The sequence below is a fragment of the Nicotiana sylvestris genome, chromosome 10, assembly GCF_000393655.2.
Source record: "Nicotiana sylvestris chromosome 10, ASM39365v2, whole genome shotgun sequence".
NCBI lineage: Eukaryota > Viridiplantae > Streptophyta > Magnoliopsida > Solanales > Solanaceae > Nicotiana > Nicotiana sylvestris.
The window spans coordinates 19,747,558-19,756,121 of NC_091066.1; positions in this window are offsets into that span (position 1 = coordinate 19,747,558).

The window sequence follows — 8,564 nt, forward strand, 5'->3', positions numbered from 1 at the left end:
AAATGCACCACGGCCGCACTGGCAATCTTCAAAGACTATGCTATTTTCCAACTTTATTTTGCACTGCTTCAACACAATCCCTGCAACATCTCATAAACAGTTAGCTCAAAAATCCTAAGCTACACATGGGTTGCCTCCCAAGAAGCGCCTGATTTAACGTCGCGGCACGATGCATGTTACCACCACATCACTTTAGATGAAGAAGCGCCACTACGTGGCTGCCATCGAACTTTCCGAGATAATGCTTGACCCGGTGACCATTGACTTTGAAGACTTCACCATTTTGTTTTTAAGATCAAGAGCACCAAACGGGGTCACGAACACAACTTCAAATGGCCCACTCCACTTTGACTTGAGTTTACTCGGAAACAGATGTAACCGGGAATTAAACAAGAGAACCATATCCCCAACTTTGAACTCCTTGCCCCGAGCATATTTGTCGTGAAGGTACTTCATTTTGTCCTTATACAAGGACGAGCTGGAGTATTGCATGGAATCTAAACTCATCGAGCTCATTAAGTTGTTCAACCCTCAGATTTGCAGCAACATCCCATTCTAAGTTCAACTTCCTCAAGGCCCACATAGCCTTGTGCTCCAATTCCACTGGAAGATGGCAAGCTTTCCCAAACACCAACCGGTACGGGGACATACCAATCAGAGTCTTGTAAGCTGTCCGATAGGCCCAAAGAGCATCATCCAATTTTTTCGACCAATCGGTCCTATTAGCATTGACAGTTTTAGACAAGATACTCTTAATTTCTCGGTTGGAGACTTCCACTTGACCGCTAGCTTTAGGATGATAGGGGTGGTTACTTTGTGATTAACTCCATATTTGGCTAGCAATGAATCAAAAGCTTTGTTGCAAAAGTGAGATCCCCCGTCACTAATGATAGCACGGGGAGTGCCAAACCTCGTGAAGATACTCTTTTTAAGAAATGCCACAACACTCCGGGCTTCATTATTGGGCAAAGCCACATCTTTAACCCACTTGGAGATATAATCTACCGCCACCAGAATGTAAGTGTTTCCACAAGAGCTCACGAAAGGACCCATGAAGTCGATGCCCCAAACATAAAAAATGTCTACCTCGAGAATTGTATTGAGGGGAATTTCATTCCTTTTTGAAATTCCACTAGCTCGTTGGCATTCATCACATCTTTTGACCACATCACCGGCATCTTTAAACAAAGTAGGCCAATAAAATCCGCAACTAAGCACTTTAGAAGCCGTTCTCACCCCGCCATGATGGCCACCATAGGTTGAGGAATGGCAAGCTTTCAAAATACCCAATTGCTCCTCTTTGGGGACACATCGTCGAATCACACCATCGGTGCAAATCTTAAACAAATAGGGCTCGTCCCAATAATAATCCAAGCTATCCCGTTTGAGCTTCTTCCTTTGGTTAGAAGAGAGCTCACACGGGATGATTCCGGTAACAAGATAGTTTGCAATATCGGCAAACCACGGTATTCCACTCATTGACACCGCAAGGAGTTGCTCGTTGGGAAATGTATCATTGATCTCAAGGCCGTCACAAGGCCTCCCCTCCTCCTCCAAACGGGACAAGTGGTCCGCCACTTGATTCTCGCTACCCTTCTGGTCAACAATTTCTAAATCAAACTCTTGAAGGAGAAGAACCCATCTCACCAATCTTGCCTTTGAATCTTTCTTGGTCATAAAATACCTAAGGGTGGCATGGTTGGTGTGCACAATAACTTTAGCCCCCATAAGGTAAGGACGGAACTTTTTCATAGCAAAAACAATAGCCAACAACTCTTTTTCGGTGACTGTGTAGTTCCTTTGAGCCTCATTCATGGTCTTGCTTGATTAGTACACCGGATGGAACATCTTGTTGATCCTTTGGCCTAAAACCTCCCCCACCGCAACGTCACTCACGTTGCACATGAGCTCGAATGGTAAGCTCCAATTTGGTGCAGTGATGATGGGGGTAGTTGTCAACTTTTGTTTTAGGAGCTCAAAAGCCTCCATGCATTTCTCATCAAAAACAAACTTGGCATCTTTCTCTAGCAATTTGCACAACGGGTTAACTACCTTAGAAAAATCTTTGATGAACCTCCGGTAGAAACCCGCATGCCCAAGAAAACTCCTCACCCCTTTGACAGAAGTAGGGGGAGGAAGCCTTGAAATAACCTCGATCTTGGCCTTATCAACTTCAATTCCTCGCTTCGAGATCTTGTGACCCAACACTATACCTTCTTCTACCATAAAATGGCACTTTTCACAATTTAGAACAAGGTTGGTATCTTCACACCGAGCCAACACTCTATCCAAATTTACCAAGCACTCCTCAAAAGAATCCCCAACCACGCTAAAATCATCCATGAAGACCTCCAAGATATCCTCTACCATGTCGGTGAAAATAGCCATCATGCAACGTTGGAAGGTCGCCGGAGCATTACATAATCCAAATGGCATTCTGGAGAAAGCGAATGTGCCATAAGAACATGTGAAAGTCATCTTCTCTTGGTCCTCCGAGGCAATGAGAATTTGATTGTACCCCGAGTAACCATCCAAAAAACAATAAAAAGCCCGGTCTGCAAGACGATCAAGCATTTGGTCAAGGAATGGCAATGGGAAATGATCTTTTCTAGTCACCTTGTTCAACTTCCGGTAATCCATGCAAACTCTCCAACCCGTCACTGTCCGAGTCGGAATAAGCTCATTGTTGTCGTTGGTCACCACAGTCATTCCACCTTTTTCGGTACACATTGCACCTGAGAAGTCCATGAACTGTCAGAAATGGGATAAACCACACTTGCGTCAAGCCACTTGATAACCTCTTTCTTTACTACTTCTTGCATTGCCTCATTTAGTATTCTTTGATGCTCAAGTGAAGGCCTCGCATCCTCCTCTAATATGATTTTATGCATGCAAAAGGCGGGGCCTATACCCCGAATATCAGCTAGAGTCCATCCGATTGCCCTTTTTCGCTTTTGAAGAATCGCCAAGGTGGCCTTAACCTGCATGTTAGTAAGGAAAGAAGAAAGAATGACAGGTAAAGTAGAATTTGAACCCAAGAATTCATACCTGAGGTATGGAGGAAGTGGCTTCAACTCCAACACCGGTGGCTCCTCAATCGATGGCTTCGTTGGTGGAGTTTTGCGGTTTTCAAGATCTAAAGATAGCCTTCTAGGCTCATAAGAATATGAACCCATACCATGCAATGCATTCACGCACTCCACTCTACTAGCATCATCATTGACATCCATGTTAAGAAGCACGGCCTTAAGAGGATTTTCAACATTGATCATGGAATTTGTGTCATCCACTATCACAGCTGTGACAATGTCCCCAAATGAACACACCTCCGTGCTATTGGGTTGTCTCATTGATTTGCAAACATGGAATACCACCTTATCATCTCCCACTCGGAATGTCAACTCACCCGTTTCAACATCAACCAATGCCTTCCCCGTAGCCAGGAAAGGTCTTCCAAGAATAATCGGCACTTCAAAATCCACCTCACAATCTAATATGACAAAGTCGGCCGGCAATATGAATTTATCAACACGGACAAGAACATCATCGATTACGCCCAAGGGTCGCTTCATCAATCGATCCGCCATTTGAAGTTTCATTGAGGTAGGCCGAGGTTGCCCAATTCCCAAAGTCTTGAAGACCGAGTAGGACATCAAATTAATACTAGCCCCCAACTCACAAAGGGCCTTTGGAAAATCCGCACTTCCGATGGTACAATGGATAGTAAAAGCTCCGGGATCCTCAAGCTTGGGTGCCATTGAATGCACTATGGCACTCACTTGATGAGTCATCTTAATTGTTTCGCACTCCATCGACCTCTTCTTTGTAACCAAATCTTTCATGAACTTCGCATACCCCGACATTTGCTCAAGTTCCTCAACCAAAGGGACATTGATTGTGAGGCTCTTCATCATGTCAATGAATTTTTTGAATTGATTGTCACTCTTTTGCTTTGCTAACTATTGAGGATAAGGTGGAGGTGGCCTAGGCAAAGGTGCCTTGGCTTTTTGTACAACCGGCTCGGGCATGTCAATCACGTGTTCCCTAGATGGGTTCACAGCATCTTGAGTCTCTACCTCGGCCTCATCATTAATATCAATCCGCACATCATTGTTCGCATTTTGATTAACCACATCATCAACAATCAAAGGTACATCATCATCCCGCAACTCAACATCTTCATTCATAACTTGCTTTTGCATTGAGGCATTCACATCACCGCCTCTACCACTTCTTGTTGTAACCGCCATCATATGATTATTATTCCCACCCTTCGGATTCACCACCGTATCACTTGGTAGCGCACCTTTGGGATGAGTATTCAATACTTGAGAGATTTGGCCTAATTGCACTTCCAAGTTTCGGATAGATGTGTTATGCGAAGCTAGTTGGGCCTCGGAATCTTGGTTCTTTTTCATCATTTGCTCGAACATGCTTTCAATTCTCCCCATATCACTTCCGGACGAACTCGGACCTTGAGAAGGAAAGGGGGTGGGTTGTTCAGTTGTTGGTACATGGGGAGCCTTTGAAAGCTTTGCCCCCGATTACCTTGGTTCCCGCTATTGTTCCACCCTCCTTGATTGTTGTTGTTGCCCCAATTATTGTTACTACCATTCCAATTTCCTTGGTTGCTTTGATTACCCCAATTGTTGTTTTGGTTGTTGTTATTCCAATTACCTCTGCCTTGTTGTTGATTGCCCCAATTTCCTTGAGGATGCCATTGTTGATTTGAAGAGTTACCTCTATTCCCTTGGTAGTTGTTGACATATTGGACCTCTTCACTTTGATCATCATAGAACTCATTTGAATAACCACCACCATCATTGTTGTTGTCATATTGTTCACAATTACCTTGAGGTTGTTGTCCTCTTTGCCTCCTTTTCAACATAGAAACACCTTTCATTGCATTGACTTGGCGCGGGTTTTGGACTTGTTGCAATTGCACCTTTGCCAATTGATTCATAGTTGTTGTAAGCTCAGGGATGGCTTGGCCATGATCGTGCAATTCCTTATGCAAATGGATGACCGTGGGGTCACCTTGGGGCACATTTGCTCGGCTTTGCCATGCCGAAGAGGTGTCGGCCATTTCATCAAGTACATCATATGCCTCTTGGTAAGAAAGTTTCATAAAGTTTCCTCCAGCCAATTGGTTCACAATGCATTGATTCGTGGTGTTGATGCCCCGATAAAAGGTTTGTTGAATCATAGCCTCGGTCATGTCATTATTAGGGCACTCTTTCACCATTATTCTATATCTTTCCCATATCTCGTGCAAAGGTTCTGTTGGCTCTTGCTTGAAAGCTAGAACTTCATCCCTAAGAGCTGCCATATGACTTGGAGAAAAAAACTTGGAAATAAATTTGTCCGCCAATTCATCCCATGTTGTAATAGAATGATTGGGGAGCCTTTCCAACCAATCCAATGCTTTACCCCGAAGAGAGAATGGATAAAGCCTCAATCTCAATGCATCCTCGGACATGTTTGTCTGCTTGCTACCCCAGCATGTATCTACGAACCCCTTCAAGTGCTTATATGCATTTTGATCGGAGACACCCGTGAAATACCCTCTTTCCTCGAGCAAGGTCAGCATAACATTTGTGATTTGAAAGTTCCCCGCCCGGATTCGGGGAGGAACAATAGCACTAGCATATCCTTGATTTAGTATCTGGGAGCCACTCTTGGTGGTACCAGAGGAAGGTCTGGAATATTGTTATTCTCATTTGTATTTACATTTACATGTCGGCCTCTCCGTGGAAGTTGAGGTAAGACCTCATCTGGTTCTAGATCCTCTACCTCCTCCCCCGCTATCACATTATCGAGAGGGTCATTTGCATTAAGAGTCATTGTACCTGATTGATCGACACAAACAAAATTAGTAAACAAGAAGGAAAGAGAAGCAAAACACAAAACTAACGAAACAGATAGTCAACAACGTAAGCTCCCCGGCAACGGCGCCAAAAAGTTGATCGCTGCTAACTCGACACTACACTATGGTAGGAAGAGCGGATCGCAATAGCTTTTACCCGAATAGAGGTCCGGGATCGAATTTCCACAGGGAGCTAGTAGTGGAGTTGTATTTTCTGTCTAGCCTAGAGTTGCGGTTGTGCTTCTAATGTCACTTCAAGCATCTTTTGAGTTTTTGTATTTATAACTACTATTATAAAACTATGGATTAAAGCTAGATTATGCTAGGAGAATATTGCTAAGTTGTAATTAATGGGAAGGAAGAGCACTAGGGTCGTGACATTACCTTGGTGGCTAATTGACGGGTAGATATTACTTAGGTTTGATTGACTTATTTGGGGCTTATGCTATAACCGTTGCACAATTTTACCCACTCTCACACCTCTCGGTAGAGAAAGTGATTTTACCCAATTGACTCTCTCGAGACCAATTGGGTTGGCAAATTAGACCAAGCAACTAGGGTTCAAGTAGGGTGATTACTCTCTCGAGATTTAACCCGTTAATTGGGACTATCATTTCTCATGAGTCCATCCCAATTCCTTGTTGGGTCAATTTTGAGGTCATAAACTCTCTTTCTCAAGAAGAGTTAAACCCACAAAGCTTGAATCAGTGTTTGCAACCACCAATTCTAAATTAAATCATAAAATCAACCCAAATAACAAACACCCATAGTCAATCTAACCCTAGATGGCAACACCCATCAATTACCCACACTAGGGTTGAGCCACAACCCTAGCTAATGGGTTTAGCTACACATAATTAAAGAAGAAACTGAAGAAATAGATGAAGAACTACACATATTAATTAATTACTAAGAAGAAACTACAATAATCTATTGTTAATGGGAAGCAAATATGCCAAAAATGGCTACAACACCAAGCGCAGCTGTTCTTCTGTTCTCAGATCTAACGGCTCAATAAAAAAATAGTTAAATGTTCTATTTATACTAGGCTGGAAAAATTAGACAAAAATACCCCTATGGAGTCAGCGCGGGCCGCACAAAATGGACCGCGGCCGCACTGGCTCTTGGGCTTCAGTTGTTTGATGACTTGAACTGGGGGATGCGGACCGTGTGGGAGTGTACTGCGGCCGCGAAGGCAACTGGCGCGGTCCGCGCAGACGTGACCGCGGACCGCATAAGGACAAATGCCCTTTGTGAACCCTATGAACGCGGACCGCACAGAGCAGGAGTGCGGCCGCGATGCTTCTCCGTGGGCCGCATAAATCCTACCGCGGCTGCGTGACCTTAAGCTTGAAAATGTCTAGACTCTGAACCTCCTAGTGCGTCCGCGGTCATTGTTACGCGGTCCGCACTAGGCCCCTTTTTTCTTCACTTCTCTTGGTCTTTGATACTTGAGCGGGTTTCACTCCTTTTTGAGCCGATCTTTGACATTTCGTCACTTTGTCAATCAACCCAGCAATCAAGCACAATTTGTGAGCATTTTGGGACTGTTTTTGTATCAATTTATGCTCAAAGCATAGGCAAGTAGGGACATAAACACTTTAAAATCCTAACTTATCAATTCCCTAAAACTTAAACCTTTGCTTGTCCTCAAGCAAACAAAATAAGACCCACCCCTTAAAGGAACATCCAAGTAATTCCAGCTATCCTAAAATAACTTCAACAAGCATCAATTGGGACTAACAATTGCCCTCAGTACGAATGCATCATTAACACATTTAAAACTTTGAAAACTATGGATCAAGTGTGACACAAGAGCATCAAGAGTTGACACATTTCATCAAAGAGCTTTTCTCACTTACTTTGGTCATTGTGGAACCCAAACTCTCACATCCTCAACTCTCCCTAAGCAAACCTCACCTTTTAAATATTGACACACAAATCGAAACAAATGAAATTTCACTCATCTCTCTCAAAAAGGAAGGTCACAAGTCCGGCTCTAAGTACCATATGCTTGCCCCTTATGTAAATATCCACTAATGTAAGCTCCCTTCAACTTAAGATCAAATAGGGATTTTGTGGAGTCATTGTGAAGGCTTTTAGGCAAGGGTAGGACATATTTTTATTCACGTGGGTTCAATCTTCCCTTAAGCACTTCTTTTGATTCATTTCGGCGCAACTTTCTTGGCTCTTTTTGAGGATTTCACTTCTTCGCAAGGGGTTAGAGAGATACATTGTCACTCTTTCTTATACAATTCAAAACATTTCTCCTTTTTCTACTTTCTCCACGCCTTTTTCACTTTTGTTTTCCTTGAATCCCTTTTTATTCTTGTTCACATGGGACTTTCTTTTTGTCCTTTTTCTTTTCTTGCTTTTTCATTGCCTTCTTTTCTTTCTTTTGTACCTTACTGCTTTGCTTCCTTTCTTGTCTCTCCCCCCAAACTTAGATTTTTGCCATTACTCAAGGGAAGATTTGGGTGACGAGAGAGGGTAATCGTTTAGAACGGGTATAGGCTTGTAGCATTGGTTCTTGAAGGAAAAAGGTTTAAGGCTCAAAAGGGTTAACTAGGGATTATTTCATTAGAAGGCTATGAAATTGTTTAACTTAGCATTTAGATCAAGGAGAGCCTATAATCATTTCTCAAGTCAAAGTTCACCTAGGATTTTGCCTCAACAGACATTCAGGGCAAGTTCTAGA